General features: G+C 42.0%; 1 pseudogene; it reads right to left on the reverse strand.

Moving 5' to 3' along the window:
• Window positions 1-3,478: 3,478 nt before the first annotated feature.
• On the reverse strand, window positions 3,479-18,391 carry LOC125357601 (annotated as a pseudogene).
• Window positions 18,392-18,698: the final 307 nt, after the last annotated feature.

Raw genomic sequence — 18,698 nt, forward strand, 5'->3', positions numbered from 1 at the left:
TGCAAAGACCACAGCATAATTTCTTTAAGATTTTCAGTGGAAAAAAACCATGGCCCTTTTGAGGTTGGATTCAAATTTCAAAAACAGCCAATACCTACTTTCAGAAAAGGCTGAGGAAAATTGAATAATAGGGTTGGAGAGTTCAATCACACAGGTGTGTTAATTTATTTAAAAACAAAAACTCACAGAAAAGTGACGATAAAGTTGGTCACCATAGCCTGTGGTGGTCTCTTTCTGGTGGTTCTTTGAGTATTTTCCTCTGGTCAGTGAAATGCGTTGAGTTGTTCCTGGAATCCCAGACATCAGAATATAAACTAAATCATATCCTAGGTATCATCATGTTAGTTTGATTTGGGTGATAGTAGCTTGATGTTTGAACGCCAGTACCCTGTGTATTTATCAATTTCACCATCATAAATCTTGATGTGGTGTGACATGGGTCCTGGAGCCAGGAACTGTGGCTGCAACTCCTAATCCAATACTTACAAACAGAGGGTACGGCCCCTCTCTTCCCCAGGGATCTAGGGCAGGAGTGACACCCTGGTGTGGTACTGCTATTTGTTTTTGTTTGTTTGTTTTGCCAGTCCTGGGGCTTAAACTCTGGGCCTGGATGCTGTCCCTGAGCCTCTTTGTGCTCAGGGCTATAGTGCTCTACCACTTGAGCCACAGCTTTTTCTAAGTAGTTTATTGGAGATAAGAGTCTCATGGAATTTTCTGCTTGGGCCGGCTTTGAACCATGATCCTCAGATCTCAGCCTCCTGAGTAGCTAGGAGACAAGCGTGAGCTACCAGCACCCAGCATAGGGCACTGTTAAATTCTGTTAAAGCACTGCTAATGTGGTTTTGAAAATGTGGGTTGTTTTTTTTTTTTTTTTTTTGGCAATACTGGGGATTGAACTCTGTGCCTCTTACATGCGAACCGGGCATTCTGCCACTTGAGCTACTCCCCTGGCTCTTTTTGCTTTAGCTGTTTTTAGAACAAGGCCTTGCACTTCCATCCTGTCTGCCCTGGACTGTGATCCTCCTGAGTTCCCCCTCGTAGGTAGTTGGAATTTCAGGCACCTCACTAATGGAATTCAGAGCCGTCACTAATGGAATTTTAGGGTGCTCCAGAGAAATGGCGTGATTGCTGCTAGCACAAAGTATTATCAGTCACACTGTATTTTATTGAATATTGAAATGAGCATCCTCCGTGGAGATAAAAAATACTAAAAAATGTGTTCCTTATAATCAGTATGAAACAGTTATAGGCAATCAGGGCAGGACAGCTCGATGCCTTTGTAGCTTAAATGCCTTCTACAATTTAAGTGCAGCCTCTGCCCTGGGTAGGTAGTAATTGAGTTTTAGGTTTCACCCAGTGAGAAGGGGCCCAAGGAAAACCATGTTTTATTTATGAAGTGGAGAAAATGTAGAAGAATGTGGAAATTTTTGAGTGAGCATAAATGTTTCCTAATGCAGGTGCTTAAAAAAAAAAAAAACGGACTCAAGTGAATTCTAAAATTCAGAACTCTTTATATTTACTTTTTCCATCTGTGAAAAGAGCACATTGTTCCAAAGCCAAACAACCAAGCAAGAGACCTCACTTTCCACGCTGCCCCTCGAGTAACACCTGTTGGGCTTTGGGTAGCGCCAGGTTTGGACTACAAACCCTGGTTACCACACCTGGAACAGCTCATTTCCATCCAGCAGACATGCTGCAAATGCCATTCACCAACACAAATGGAGAAGTTGGCCCCAAAAGCTCAGATCACATTTGTAACGATTTGCTTTTATCTTCAGTTCAACAAACAGTCACAGAATCTAGATTAAGTGCTGAGTGTCATTTGTATGGGTCCCAGGACTGCGTGTTTTGCCCCAACGGGTAAAAAGAAAATCAAATTTCACATCCACCAGAAATCCAGTCCTATGCAGGGGTCTGAGTGGCATAGGAAAGGGGAGGAGGACAGAAAGGAGACTCAAGACACAGTACCAAAGAGGTTTGCATTTATATCTACAACTCAATTTTTGGGTTGCCCTAGAAAGAACTTGACTGACAAACATAGTTGTAATCCATCAATCATAAATTGGGGAGGAAAGAGAAGTTTGTCCCAAGGTTCTTTGTGTCTCTCAAATCTCTCACTATCACCAGCAGACTATGACTCATTCATAAATTCATAACACCTTCCTAAAATTCTTAGCTACATTTGGGGACATTTTTGTATAGAGTTTATTTATATTGTTTTGACAATACTAAGACTTGAACTCAGGGTTTCACCCTGGCTAGGCTAGTGCTTTACCATTTGAACTACACTGCCAACCCTTTAAAAAAAAATTAGGACTTTTTCAGACAGGGTCATAGAGTCTTCTGCTTTGTCCCCAGAGCCAGCCTGGACTGTGGTTCTTCTACCTATACCTCCTGTCCAGCAAGGACTGCAAGCATGCATCATCACATCTGGCAAGCTTAAATAGTTGAGCCTTCGTGTGATTGAATCTACTGCCTTTCTGTAGAGTACCATTCAAAGTGAATTCATTTCCTACTATAAAATGGGGAAGATGAACCACCATACACCTTACCATTATTTCTAAAACTTGAGCATAACATGCATCTTTGCTTTTGTTGTTTACTTGTTTTCTTTTACTTATGTATTTTTATATTTTATTGTCTTTAGTTGTACGAAGGAGTTGCCATTATTTTCTTTTTTTCTGTAAAACAATGTTTCAATATAATTTTATTTGTTGGGATCCAGCCTTTGGACTTGACGGGGGAAGGGCATTGGAGAGCGCCCCAGACGCCGCCCTTCCCCCCAGCCCTGGGGAATGCGGAAGCAGGCCACGGTTCTCTGGGTCTGGAACCAGAGGAACCGGCTTTGCACCCAGCCCCCAACTCTCTGGCCAGCCCAGGCGCCCCCAGTCTCTCCCTGGCGTGGCGCTTTCGAGTGACGTTAGCTCATGCGGGGGTCATGTGACAAGCTCCCAGCCTATCAGCGTCCTGGCCTATCGCCTTCCCTTCCTATCACTTCCCTTTACCCCCGCCTTAATAAATCAGATAGCTCTTGAAGCTTCTCCGAGACCTGCGTATGCCTGGCTTTCTTTACTGGTAAGGAGGTGGGTAAGCGTTCTTGTCCGGATGCGTGCACGCGAGGTCAGTGCTGGCTCCCCCGCCCCATCCTGGCCTTACCTGCCGGCCAGGTGACCAGGGGAGAGGGGGAGAAAGGGAGTTGTGAGAAGCGTAGCTGAGCCTTGATCCCCACGCCAGGGGAGGCGACCCGAGCCCGACATTTATTAGCACTTATTACATCAAAACTCACTTATACTGATCCAAAGGGATGCTTTTAAAAAAAATTCAAAAGCCTATGTAGTTAGATTTTAACATTATGGTAGAACTAATTCTCACAGCCCTCTAAGTCAAGAATACTACTTAGAATTAAGTTTAGTTCTATCAACAACTAGAAATGAAACCTGCGCACATAGTGTCACTTAAAACAAAGTTCCATGAAAATATAATACACATCTAGGAATGTATCAGTGGCAAACATCACTGGCTTCCAAATTAAAGGAATTTCCAACCAAACCACAATCAGAGGCTTTCATTCAATATAGTTATAAGTCTAGAAAGAGACCCCGAATCCTTAAGTACTTGGAATATGATTTTACGCCTTGACACTAGTATAAAACACATCAACTCTAATGCATAGATTATGACACATTATGACAACAGAATACTTTTCCACAGAGCTTTTTCTATATCACAAAACGCTGACATTTCCAGTTAAGTACATGCCGGTCATTGCTGATCTTGTGAAATTCAACGTCCTCCAGCTTGAGCAGTATCGTAGGAGTCACAGATCTTACACTTCATGCCTAAAATATGGGCCTGGACGGTCGATCGTCCATTACAGTCATTGCAGAGAATGTCCACAGTCATGTTCTGGTACTCTGACGGCATGGGGGTGGGCGCCACCTCGTAGTCCAGCTGTGTCCAGTCCCGTGTCATATCTAGAGCCGAGCGCATACACAGCGGACAGCGGTAGCCTTCTTTCAGCATTTCTTCTGTTTTTTTTTTTTTTGACCAGTCCTGGGTCTTGGACTCAGGGCCTGAGCACTGTCCCTGGCTTCTTTTTTGCTTAAGGCTAGCACTCTACCACTTGAGCCACAGCGCCACTTCTGGCCATTTTCTGTATATGTGGTGCTGAGGAATCAAACCCAGGGCTTCATGTATACGAGGCAAGCACTCTTGCCACTAGGCCATATCCCCAGCCCTCAGCATTTCTTCATAACATGTTCTATGTAAAAGATGTCCGCATGGCAAGACATGAGCGACGACTCAGGATGTGTAAATGTCCTCCAAACATACTGGACAATTCTGCCAGGAGACATTTTCAACACACTATGTTTTCCTTGATGATTCATAGCTAAGCATAAGTTACATTTCAAACAGTGGAAAAAGTCTTCTTTCGGACCAACCCTACAAATTCCACAGTTTTCACAATGGTACTGCTTCTTATCGTTGTCAAACAGACGGCATACAGTGCAATAATACACTCCGAATAAGGTGCTACATTCTTCACAAGTCTGTTGGCCCTTCCCCCAGGGAGAAGACTACGCCCGAAGGCCACCGCGTGGCACGGGCGCCCCCCCCAACCCCGCCTCCGTCTCCGCCGTGCAGCCACAAATCCCACTATTTTCTTTTAATCGTTATCTTTAAGTAGTTGTACATTGGAGTTGCTGTTGATCACAGCACAATGCATCTTGATCAGTGTCACCCCTTTCAATATTGTCACCCGTTCCCACCTTTCCCAACCCTTTCCTCACTTTTCTTAATTTTGCAGGTTGTATATTGAAGGGTTGACTGCATTTCCCCCACTTCTCCTCTTCGTTTGTCACCTCTTTCCCCTTGACCATACCCAAGCCCCTTCAAGTACCTGCTTCCTGGTATTTACTTTGTTGAACTTTGGCTTTGCATATCTAAGGAATTACAAGGTGATAGATAAGCATCCAGTTTCAGTTTTCTGCATGTGGATATCCAGTGTTCCCAGCACCATTTGTTAAAGAAGCTGTCTTTCTTCCAGACTGCATTTTGGGCACCCATATTGAATATTATATGACTCTAGCTCTGTGGGTTTACTTCTGGGTCTTCCATTCTGTTCCATTGGTCCTCCGGCCTGTTTTACACCAGAACCAAGTTATTCACATTATTAGAGCTCTCTAGTAAAGTTTGAAGTTTGGTATTTTCATACCTCCAGCACTACTTTTTCTGCTAAAGATCACTTTTGTGATTCAGTGCCTTTTATGGTTCCATATAAATTTTTAAAAATTATTTTCTCTACCTCACTGAAAAATGATGTTGAAATGCTAATGCTTATTGAATTGAATTTGTAGATTGCTTTGGACAGTATTGCTAGTTTCATAATGCTAATTCTGCCAATCCAGGAAAACGGAAGTTCTTTCTGTTTCCTTATGTTGCCTTCTATTTCCTTCATTAATTTTTTTGTAGTTTTTCACTGTAGAGGTCATTCACACCTTGGTAAATTCCTAAGGTGTTGTTTTGCTTTTTTTCGGAGACTATTGCAAATGGAGTTACTTTCTTCATTTCAGTACTGATCTTCTCATGCTGGAGTACAGGAAAACTACTTATTTTTATGGGCTGATTTTATGTGCTGCTACTTTTGCAAAGTTTTGAATCAGCTCTAGTAGCTTATAGGAGTCTATAGGGTCAGTTAAAGATAGGATCATGTCATTTGCAAATTGGGATCTTTTTTGTATCTGCTTTTTTTTTTTTTTTTTTTTTGCCAGTCTTGGGCCTTGGACTCAGGGCCTGAGCACTATCCCTGGCTTCTTTTTGCTCAAGGCTGGCACTCTACCACTTGAGCCACAGCGCCACTTTCTATATACATGGTGCTGGGGAATTGAACCCAGGGCTTCATGTATGTGAGGCAAGCACTCTTGCCACTAGGCCATATTTCCAGCCCCTTGTACCTGCTTTTAGCCATTAAAAATAACTATAATAAAAATAATCATTGAAGCTGGGTGCTAGAGGCTCATGCCTGTATTCCTAACTGGTCAGGAGGTTGCCCAGGCAGGAAAGCCCATGAGACTTATATTTCCAATTAACCAACAAAAAGCTGGAAAAGAAGAAAACTATATTGCAATGCCACTTACATAACTTAAAATTTCCTTGTTTTTTTTCGTTTTATAGTGTGTGTGTTTGTGTGTGTGTGTGTGTGTGTGTGTGTGTGTGTGCTGATCTTGGAGCTTAAACTCAGGGCCTCCCACTCTCCCTTTGCTTTTTCTGCTCAAGATTGTCTCTCTACCACTTGAGCCACACTTCTGCTTCCAGCTTTTGGCTAGTAAATAGGAGATAAGAGTCCCATGGATTTGTCTGTCCTGGTTGATTTCAAACTAAAACTCTCATATCTCAGCTCTTGAGTGAGCCATCAGTGCCCCCAAATCTATGTCTTCTTAAAAGGTAATTTTCTGGGCTGGGAATATGGCCTAGTGGTAAAATGCTTGCCTTGTATCCATGAAGCCCTGGGTTTGATTCCTTAGCACCACATATATATAGAAAAAGCTGGAAGTGGTGCTGTGGCTCAAGTGGCAGAGTGCTAGCCTTGAGCAAAAAGAAGCCAAGGACAGTGCTCAGGCCCTGAGTTCAAGCCCCAGGACTGGCAACAAAAACAAAAACAAACAAACAAAAGGTAATTTTCCAAACTATAAAAATAACTTCTCTTTGTTAAATCTTCTATACGTTTTATAACAAATCTGTCGATGACATAGTCCAAGTTTTTGCACAGCATTTGTTCACTGGCAAACTAAGAGTAACGTAGCCAAAGCCTTCAGCTCTAACTTAAGTGTTTTTAAAGTTTGATGAGCTCATGGCAATAACTCGGAGTCTTCGTCTCCCTCACATTCTTCTCCCTATTTTTTCTGGACAGTCAGGGCTCCAGCGTTTATGCCATTACATCTGAGAATCTAAAAGAGGACAGTGATAAAACACATGACATATGAAAACTATGTTATTTTGACTTTTAAAATTGTTGCTGAACTATAAATTTTGGCTAAGAGTGCTAAGAAGCTTGGAAAAGGTCAAGCTGCTTTTATTTGCCCTCAGTGGATAACACCAGAATTCCTTGGCCTTGGAACTTCTTGTGGTCTCCACCAGCAGCCCCTCCTTTCCAGCATCAAGTCCATCTCTGTGTTTACTCAAACGTGTTTGGCCACTAATGTTTCCTCTAATGAGAATGCAGCTCCCTGCCAGAAGTCCCATTTGGATAATTTACTTTTTCTTTGTTGATCGTATCAAGCAAATCATTACAAATAATAACTCTGTAATAACATCGTTCTTTCCAGGAAATGGCATCTTGCTGATGGCATCTAGGACTGGATATTATTAAAATCTGACTCTTTATTTTTTTTTCTTTTTTCATCCTGGCTGTCCTGCAACTTAACACCTCTTGAAGAGAGATGACATGGGAAAATGTTTTGGCTTGCAGTAAGAAGTTTAGGTTGATGGTCAGATAAAAACTCATAGAACTTTCCAAGAATTTGCTGTGCATGCTTAAATTCCTTACTCTGTGTTGACTTAAACTGTTTTCTAAAAAGAAAATAAGCAAAAACACTGGGTCCAAGCATGGCTGGTCATTCCTAATGGCTCATATGGCTCACTCCAGCTATGCAAGGAACAGAGAAATAAGGATCACGATCTGCAGCCAATATCCAGCAAAAGCACAAAAACTTATCTGGGAAAAAAACATCAATGCAAGAAAGGGCTAGGATGGGGGGTATGGCACAAATTGTAGAATGTTGCCTAGCAAGTGGAAGCTCCCAATCCCACCCACCCCCTGAGTTGTACAGTTAGTTTACAACATGTTGTCTTGTAAGCATTGCTGTTGCATTGGTTTGCCTTTTGCCCTTTGTCTCACCATTTTGATGTTCCCCTTCTCTTCCCTAATCCATATAAGTGCATATACAATACCCAGGTACCAGAATCAAATACAATAATAACAGGGGCTAAAACACAGGGAAGATAAGCAAAAGAAAAAAGAAATAATTTCACATAGTACATTAAAAATACTGGCATCGATACACCACTTGTTTCCGTATCTTGGAGTTCATTTCACTTATAAGATGTCTCTGTTTTTGATGAGCCACACAAATCTTCAAGAGAACTTTGTAAAGTACATTTAAGTAAAACTACTTCTCCAAAAACATGGCAATAAAGGGATAAAAAGGGAGAAAGTGTAGCGACAACCTAGGATTTAAAAAAAAAAATCTGTTTGGGGGGCTGGGAATATGGCCTACTGGTAGAGTACGACCTTGTATACATGAAGCCCTGGGTTCGATTCCTCAGCACCACATATAGAGAAAACGGCCAGAAGTGGCGCTGTGGCTCAAGTGGTAGAGTGCTAGCCTTGAGCAATAAGAAGCCAGGGGCAGTGCTCAGGCCCTGAGTTCAAGTCCCAGGACTGGCAAAAAAACCCCACAAACCCACAAACAAACCTGTTTTTGTTGTTGACTGTGTTGTTGTTCTGTTGTGTTGTTGTTATTGCTGTGTGACTGTTGTACTGTTGCTGCTGTTGTTGTGTTGTTGCTGTTGCTGCTGTGTCACTGCTGCTCTTCCCGGTGGTCCTGCAGTTTGGATTCAGAGTCTCCCACTTGCTAGGCTGGTGTAATACCACTGACTAGGGCCTCCAGCCATGCTTTTCCTTGGTTATTTTTCGTAGTGGGTCTCCCACCCACCAAATGAGCTCCTGAGATAAGAGCCACCTCCGGTGGACTTCCCTTTGTCACTGGAGTGCCAGGCACCCTGTCCACCCCACCCATGGAGAGGACTTTTCTGCCAGGTTGGCTCCCCACTGTGAACCTCTGGTTCTCAGCCTCTTAAGTGGCTAGGAATGCCCATGTGATCCACCAGCATCCAGCACTCCCTGATTTCTTTTTTCTTTTTTTTTTTTTTTTGCCAGTCCTGGGGCTTGGACTCAGGGCCTGAGCACTGTCCCTGGCTTCTTTGTGCTCAAGGCTAGCACTCTGCCACTTGAGCCACAGCTCAACTTCCAGATATGTATATTGCTGAAGAATTGAACTTCATGTATACCAGACAAGCACTTTACCACTAGGCCATATGCCCAGCACTCCCTGATTTCTTAATCAATAAAATGCAAAGATTGCCAAAAGATGCTCTCCACAGTAACCCTCTACAGTTCCTTGCAACAAGAGCTTCCACTTGTTCGTCCTGTATGCTTCTCTTTAGGCCTACACTGCACTTATTAAAAAAAAAAAAAAAAAGGATACTGAAAACACTGAGGTTACTCTCCTGTGGTAATACACTCAAGTTTTACTCCGTTTTCCTTACGATTCTTTACTTTTGCCCTTATAAAAGTAATTTGCTAGTAACTACAAAACTGCAATATGTGCATACCTTTTAAACTACCAATCACACCACACACACACACACATACACACACACACACACGCATGCATGCATGCTGGACATCTATTAAATTACATTTTAGGCTGTTTGTTAGTTACAGTATAATATGAGGTGGCAATTTAGTGGGAGAACCTCAATGTCAGTTAGCAGCTGGCTGATTAATAAATTGTGGCACTTACTGTGCTGGCACAGAATGCAAAGAAGCTCTTTAGGGAAAAAAACAAAAAACAAAAAACAAGGACCAAGGAGCTCCCTATATTCTAGTATGCAAGAAAAATCAAGATAGGGGATTTTTTTTTCCTGACATGAGTTCATTTTAATAATAATATAATTGACAAGGAAAATTAGTTACATCTGTGAGACAAATGGAATTCCATCAAGTTAAAATGCTTTTGCCCCTCAATGAAGACAATTACCAGAATGGAGAGAAGACAACTCCATAGAATGGGAAAAAATATGAAAGCTCTTCATCAAACAAGGTTTTAATACCCACATTATATAAAGAATTTTCAAAAACTCAAAGAACAAATACTCCAATAACTAGACAAGTAGAAGAGACAATTCTACAAAGAAGTATAAATGGCAAATGAATTCATGGATAAAAGTTCAACACCTCTAACCACAAAGTAAATGCAAATCCAGTCAACAGACATTTCATCTCACCCCAGTCAGGGCAGCAGTCACCAAGAAAACAAACAACAAGTACTGGCTCAGATGCAGTGGGAATGTAAGCTAGTGCAACCACTGTGGAAATCTGGTCAGAAGGACCCTGGGTCATGCCTGTCTCTTACCTGAGTTTTAGTCAAATATTGATCCAGTAGGCATGATATCACCCTTAATTGTCTAAAGCAATGGATATGGCCACCTGATGTGTTTGTGGTGATAACAGTTTCCAAGACGGAAGATTAGGAATGTCCACTCCATTCAATACATTAATTGGTGTCAAATTTTCCTCCACACTAATAGAAATAATAATGTTTCACTATTTCTCCCCACACTCTCCTTTTCCTTCCCTCTCTCTCACATTTTAAACAAGAAATTTAATCAAAATTCATATGATGCCAGGCACCCATATACCATACCTGTAATCCTGAGTAGATCTGAGGATCTGAGGATCATGGTTCAAAGCCAGCCCAGGCAGAAAAGTCCGCAAGACTCTAATCTACTATTGATCACAAAAAGCTGGAAGTGGAGCTGCGGCTCTAGTGGTAGAATGCTAGTGGTGTTCCCAAAAGCTCAAGGACAGCAGCTAGGCCCAAAGTTCACACAACAGGTCTGGGAAAAAATTTTTTAATGCATATGTTTTATAGACCAAAATACTGAAAGGAGTAGAAGTTCAAACTGGCTTTGGAGCTGCAGAAGAAGATAGCATGCTCTGGATTCTCCTTGACTGTTTCGTAGTTTTCCTTCTATCTTCCCATGTCAGTTCTGAATCTGCAAGTTCCTTACAAATGTCCACCTCTGCAGCAGACACAATGTGTGTGCGTGCATGCATGCGTGCACAAACACACACACACACATCTGCTTTCTCCTCTGGAAGTCTTCCTCATACCATTGGCTGGAAAGAACATGAGAATCAGAGTATTTCCTTGAACAATGGGAGCCAAAATAAATCCATTTATTGTAAGAAACAATAGAAATGAAATTTCCACTGGGATCAAACCCAACAGAGCGGATGGGAATTTCTTCCACACTGAGTACTTGGCTTACGTGTCAGGTTAGAGGTTAAGAGGGGAGCATCCATTAGCCATTCTATTAAACATGAATGTTCACCAAAAAGAAATCAACTTGTGTTCTACTTCTGCAAATGCCTTTCTCATTCTTCATAATCAGTACAACATATCCCCCCTTGGGCCAAATTTTTGTTTTGTTTTCACATTTTTCCAGTTTTACAGTAAGAGGCTCATTCCATCATTAGCAAACCAGACCACCCAGCATCTGCTGTTAAGTCTTGAGGTAACACTTCCTATTCCTTGCGTTGTGTTGTGTCTCCAGTCCATCCTTAGTGGCAATTTTATCCTGTCCATGGAAAGACCCACATTTTGAGTCGCTGTTTTTACTTAATATAACCTACGTGAGCAGGAGTGTATACTAGAGTACTCATATTTCTGTGAAAGATGCTGGATTCTCATGCATCCAGTACCCAGTATTTAAACATCATATTCTTTCAATAGATCTGGCACTTAAATTCAAGCACATTGATCATTCTAACATTATGGTAAAGTTAGACCTAACCAGTTCTTATTGGTTCCACAGGTTTTAATTACTTTGTTTTCTTAATTTCAAGTAATTGTACAAAAGGCCTTCAATTCAATGAGTCAGATTATGAGTACAATGCACTTAAAATTCACAACCGGTATGTGATTACATGCATATACATTTTCCATCTTGAGTGTCTTCTCTTTGCTCCCATGGCTACTTTTGTTGTTGTTGTTGACAGTATTGGGGGTTGAACTCAAAGCACTGTACTCTACTACTTGAGCCATACTCCCAGCTCATTCTGCTTTAGTTTACTTTTCAAATAGGGTCTTGCTAATAGTTTTTGCCTGTGCTGGCCTCAGACTACAATCCATGCTAAGTAGCTGGGATTACAAGAGTGTGCCACCATGCTTGGGCCCCCAATATAGTTATCCTAAGTATCAGTTTTCAGATGCCAGTAGGTGACTTTGTTTCATCCTTGGTCCCTTGCTCTTTATGCCTTTTAATGACTTTAATTCTGCATCACCATCTACTCTATGTTCATTTTGTTTTGTTGCTCCAGTCTCAAATTTCTGGCTTCAAATCACAGTAGTGATTCAACTTGGCCCTCAAGATGTTTCCAGGTCTTTAGGCCTCTGCTTTCTATTCTCTCTTTTTTTTTTGGGGGGGGGGGGGTTGAACTCAGAGCCTGAGCACTGTCCCTGAGTTTATTTTGCTCAAGGCTATCACTCTGCCACTTGAGCCACAGCGCCACTTCTGGCTTTTTTCTGTTTATGTGATACTGAGGAATGGAACTCAGGGCTTTGCGTGCGCTAGGCAAGCACTGTACCGCTAAAGCCACATTCTCAGCCCTTGCTGTTCTCTTTCTACCTCCACATTTTCTTCCTCTTTGGCGTCCACCACTGTCCTTGATAAGATTATCCTGGGCCAGCCCTCACCATCAGTCAGGCTTAGGAACTGGCATCAAAAGAAACACCTCCACAAATTTCCCCTGGGCCCTGGTGATTGGAGTGTGGTAGAAATGCATTGATTATTATATGCCCAGCATCCGACACAGATATGCACATATTAGATTCTTTATCAACACATAGCAACTGAATGGATCGCCAGGACAGTAACAAAAGGAAGGTATTCTACCACCTGCCCACATAATTAAACCAACAATTCTGATTCATTGGCAAGACACCAGACACCTTCTCTGTCATGCAACACCAAGTCCGCACACAAAGAACTCGATGGATATAGCACAGTCTCATTAACATCACTTTCAGGGAAGAAAGCATCCCATTGAAAACCATGCTGCTGCCCTGGGTAACTGTTATGAAATTTGAAGTTTTTCAAAATAATGGTTAGTAAAATAAATTAGAGATGTTGCCGAAGATCTGCCGTCTTCATTATCTTTCCACACAAGAAAGAGCATTGGGTTGAGCAGAGGCCGGTCCTATTCATTTCCTAATGTTTGATTTTCTTAGGTTAGCTTGCATTAATCTGTTTGGGCTGTCATAACAAAATACCACAGATGGTGGCTTCTGAACAATAGAAATTCATTTTTCCTAGCTTGGGAGATCGGGAAGTCCAAGATGTAGGTGCTTACCAGGGATGTCTGGTGAGGGACCCCTTTCTCATGAATGACAGGTTTTCATTGACGACTCCCATGGTTAAAGGGGCCCACAAACTCCCTGAGTCTCTTCTGTAAGGGCACTACTCATCCCACATCCGAAGGTGCCGCTCTCATGACCTAATCACCTCCCCGGTGCTACATCTCTTACTTAGTGCCATCACCCCGTGAACCTGAGAAAGGGACCCACATTCAAACCATAGCACAGCTTTAATAGAATTCTAAACCTTGACATGAAATGTTCCCTGCCTCAGACAAAGATGTGTATGTAAATATATTCCTAGGGAAATGTTCTATAATGTGTGATTCCTTGGGAGAACACTTACTATTAAAATAGCATGGATAATATAATTCTATTTCTACAAAAACATAAGTAGATCTGGAAAAAAATTCAATAATACAGAAAATGCCAACAGCAAAGTGAACACATCTTAAGTGTAAAGCTTACAGAATTTTCCCTTCACATTTTCCCAGTTGACTGCCAGTTATAAAAATTTGCCACATTTTGAGGACTATAGGAGATGCCCTTCTGAGTCCCACTCTGAGGACTGTCCCCTGAAACATTTACTGGGTACCCAACTGGAGAGATTTAGGGTGATTTCCTATCTAACATGGTTCTATTGCTTGAGTTTTCTACATTAATATTACCTGAATAATCATAAAAATAGATAATTCAGTCAGGTGCCAGTGGCCTGTCATCCTAGCTACTCGGGAGGCTGAGCTCTGAGGACCACTGTTTGAAGCCAACATGGCAAGAAAGTCTGTGAGATTCTTATCTCCAATTAGCTTCCCCCCCCCAAAAAAAAAAACCCACAAACAAACTGGAAGTGGAGCTGTGGCTCAAGGGGCAGAGCACTAGTCTTGAGCACAAAAGTTTAGGGACAGCACCCAGGCCCTGAGTTCAAACCCCAGAGCTGTCCCCTCCCCCTCTCTTTCTCTGTCTCTCACACACACACACAAACACAAATAAATTAATTTTCCTTAAAGGCTTTTTGAATGACAGAGCTATAAGAGAACCAGTCTTAGGAAAAATATGTATCTGAATTTCTGGGTCCAACATTTCAATGTTTAACTCTTTTTTTTTAAATTTATATCACTGTCAAAGTGAAATACAGAGGGGTTACAGTTTCATCCATAATACAGTGAGTACATTTCTTATCCAACTTGCTACCTCCTCCCTCATTTTCCCCTGCCTCTCCCTGACCCTTCTCCCCCCATTTAACTCTTATTATTATCTAATTCTATTCATGTATGTGTTCCTGGGAAAAACAAACAAACAAACAAACATATTTTAACATCCTAGCCGGCAGATGGCAGCATCAGGAGGCAGGGCCTTTGGGAAGTGATGACATCATAAGGCGAGGCCCTAAGGTAGGATGGGTACCCTTATCAAAGAAAACATCCAGAGAAAGCCAAGTCTGTGACCTAAACGAATCTGATAGCCCTGATCTCACCCTTCCCACGCTTCCTCTAACCTGAGATGAAGCAAAGTGTCTAGTTTATAAGTCACCTAGTCTGTGCTAATTTGTTGTAGCAACTAGACCTGACTAAGACTTCCCTATAATTTTGAATGTGCCCTCTTCTTCCTCCTTCTCCTCCTCCTCTTCCTCCTCCCCTACTTAGGCAGAACTGTTTTTCCCTTCTGCCAGTCTCATCAGTTCAGTTCTGCAGGGCAGTATTTCCGAGCTTCTGGAGCCTTCTGGGACACACACACTCTGGCCCACCCCTAGGTCTGGGCAGTGTGTGGCCATCCAAAATCAATATGAATGAGGCAGTCAAGAAGAAAAGAGATCAACCTGCAAGATTTGTTGCAGACAGAAGGTGATGGGGGAGCCAGCTTGGATCTGGAGCCCCAGCAACCTCCTGGTACCCGGGGTGAGAGTTCACACTGTAAGCCCTTCTCACTGAGACAGATCCCTCTTCAGCAAGCCTTCCTCCACCTTGAGCACCACTGAGAGGGAGGGAATCGGAGAGAGGGGCTAGTGGTGGAGCATCTGGGACCTGCTCCCAGCCCCCTAGAGCCCACAAGTGGACAAGGAGATGTGTAAGAAAAGGACAGAAGTTAATATTCTATCTGAGAACTAAATGGAAGCTTTCTTCTTGCAAACATGGAGACTCACAGGCACAGTCCAATATGGTGCACAGATGATGGAAAGACAGTGAGCATCTCCATTCATTTCTATCTTATGATTTCAGGGACTTCTGTTCTTTCACTACAGGGCTGCTCAAAGCACATCTGTAAGTAAATAAACAAGCAAGCAAATAAGGGCCCATGAGATTAAGAGAAACTACAGTATAAAGGATCTTGTAATAAGAGACCAGTTTCAGTCATGTGTGAGCTGGAAACCCACTGGGAATCTCTGCATTATTGAAGGGCCACTACAAAGAGAGGCTGGCTTACTGGTAACCGATACCTTTTGTGCCCCAGTGGCCTAACTCATCTTAATCTCGTTGTCACCACCCAAGATGAGTCACTATGGAATTTCTAAATCAAGTGCAGTTGGCAGTAGATTAGGGACAGAAGCTGACATTCCCACCAAGCCTGTTTTTGTAAGCTGTGAAGCACATTCAAGCAATTCAGGACCCATTTCCTGAGAGGATATTCTCAACTTTCCAGCTACTCTGCAAACTTAAAGTCGCTTTCAACCCACTTTCAACTGGAGAGGGTGAAGATCTTGAAAAGGAAATAAACTTTCCTCCAAGTTAAAAAAAACAAACAACAACACAAAGAACATAAACTTTAAGATGGAGTGGGAAGGGTAAAGTGTACTCCATAATGACTTATATCTCTTTCAAAGCATTCTCCAAAAGACTTCATGCATAATGAACAACTTACAATGCACTTTGCTGGTAAGTTTCTTGTGACCAACGTATACTGACTATACATGTAAAGTATAGAAATCATGAATGAACAACTTGGATGTTGTTTTTCTTTTTAGCATGAACACGTTCCATGGGACCAGTCCCAAACCCAGATAGAGAACACCGCCTGGCTCGCCACCACCTCCATGTCTGCCCCTTTCCATCCCAAAGGGGACCCCTGCTCTGACCTCTGCCTCCATGCATGGAACCCACCTGGTTTTCAACTTCATGGAACTGGACGCAGGCCGTGTGTGCTTCAGCGAACCTGGGTGGTCCTGTTCCTTCCATATTATATTGCAGAGACGCTTCCTTGTAATGATAGCAAGAACTTCTCGATTCTCATGGTAGTTTAGTATTTTCTCGGATGAGCAGGCCCCAGTTCATTCGCTCATTCTTTGTAGTGTTGATGGACATTTGGAGAGCTGGAGGCTCTTCAAATATATAACTGGTGCTACCGTGTGTCCTCCAGATTATGTCTGGTGGTGAGCACCCTTCTAGAAAGTCTGTCTCAGATCACTGGGTTGGTGGTAACTTGTCATAGTAGCAATAGGAAAGCCATATCGACTTTCTCATCTGTTTATCGGTCCATGGTTATCATTTCTATGCAGTGCTGCCCTGGTAATGACTTTCATTTACTTCTCAAAATTATAGCGTCTTTCTTGTTCCTTTGATTTTTCAGGAGTTTCTTATGTCTTCTTTGTGGGAGATTGTTTTCCTCATATGTTCTTTTGATTTGTAGATCATTTATTTTACCCTCTTAGTAGTATTTTTTTTTTTTTTGCCAGTCCGGGCCTTGGACTCAGGGCCTGAGCACTGTCCCTGGCTTCTTCCCGCTCAAGGCTAGCACTCTGCCACTTGAGCCACAGCACCGCTTCTGGCCGTTTTCTGTATATGTGGTGCTGGGGAATCAAACCTAGGGCCTCGTGTATCTGAGGCAGGCACTCTTGCCACTAGGCTACATCCCCAGCCCCCAGTAGTATCTTTTAAGAAAACAAAGTTTCCAGTTTTAATCATGTTCGCTGTACCCACTATGATTGATCTGTCTTTATGGTGAGTGCTTTTTCTGCATGCTTAAGAAAAACTTATTTCCAAGGGCATGAAAATAGTGTCAATATTTGGAATTGATATTTGGACATCATGTAAACTAAAGTTCCAAGTTTCCTTTTTCTCCATCTAGATAGATATCTAGATGAGCAGAGCCATTCCTTAAGTCTAGCTTCTTTTCCTCGCTGTACTTCAGTGACATGACACCTTTGTCACACAGCAGGTGACCACATCTGTGTGAGACTGTGTCTGCATTCTTCTGTTCTGTGGCTTTCTTTAGCCATCCTGCACCTGTTCACAAGGCATCGTGTGTGTGTAAAACATGCCAACATTTATTTTCTAAGGTGGTGGTAGCTCCCTGGCTAAATGACTCAAGTCATGTGACTCAAGTGGTAGAGGGCTAGCTCTAAACACACAAAAGCTCAGGGGTAATATCCAGGTCCTGATTTCAAGCCCCTAGACCAGAAAAATAAATAAACAAATGAAGAAACAAACAAACAAATAAATAAAAGATTAAATTGTAAAATATTAAAACAATTGGAAAGAAAAATACTTTAAATGTAATTTACAATAGCATCAAACATTTAAATACCTGTGAATAAGTTGAATGAATAAGGTTGATACTTTACCATGAGAAGTACAAAATATAACAGGGAAATCAGAGTAGAGCTAAATATATATATACAACAATCCTCATAGATTACACAAATGGTAAAATACCAGTTCTCTCAAAACTGATGGCTAGATTCAACACAATCTCAATCTAAAATCTTCTCATTTATTTATAGTTTCAGTGCATTTCTAATTTTAAAAAAACTCACTGGGTCAGGGATTTGTTTTTGGTTTTGTTTTGTTTAGGCAATGAGGGAAATGGGGGCTTTTTTTGTTTTGTTTTGTTTTTTGGTTAAAAACTGACCATGATTCTCAAATGCATGTGTGAAAATATAGAAGACCTGGATTAGCCAAAGCAGTATGGAGTGGAAGGAGGAAAAGAAAGAGAAGAGTACTGAAGAAGACATAATCCTCAGAAGTCAGAAACCTGTCCTCTTGTTACTCAATTCAACGGTATGTCAACACAAATCAACACAGGCATGCAAAATGAAGCATCCATAACTCAGGCTATCAGAATCAAAAGTGCCTTACAATTGTGGGGATCTTTTCTGCCAAACAAAAAGAATTGGACATTACTGACATTTCGATACACTCAAAATGGTTACTGCCTTGCTGCTTGTCCTCTAAAATCGCAAATTGTCTGAATGGCATGCTGAACATCCCTAAATTCAATCCGAAAGAAAAGTTCCAAGGCATGATCACTAGAGGTCACTAACTGCGGATCGGGTTTTGGTCTTTGTCACAGAGGAAGATGTCGGCGGAGCATGGCGATAGACATCTATGTGGCCAGCAGGTGGCTCTCCAACCCCGCAGATCCTGAATAGAGTCCTGATTAAACAAACATCACTGACAAAGAAGCATCCCACACCAGTCAGGGCAGACTGTGCTAAGCTCATTACTGTATACTTGAAGGCAACACTATTAACTTGTCATGCTAGTCTGTCATGCACACAACTCA

Source organism: Perognathus longimembris, chromosome 9, assembly GCF_023159225.1.
Source record: "Perognathus longimembris pacificus isolate PPM17 chromosome 9, ASM2315922v1, whole genome shotgun sequence".
In the NCBI taxonomy this organism is placed as follows: Eukaryota; Metazoa; Chordata; class Mammalia; order Rodentia; family Heteromyidae; genus Perognathus; species Perognathus longimembris.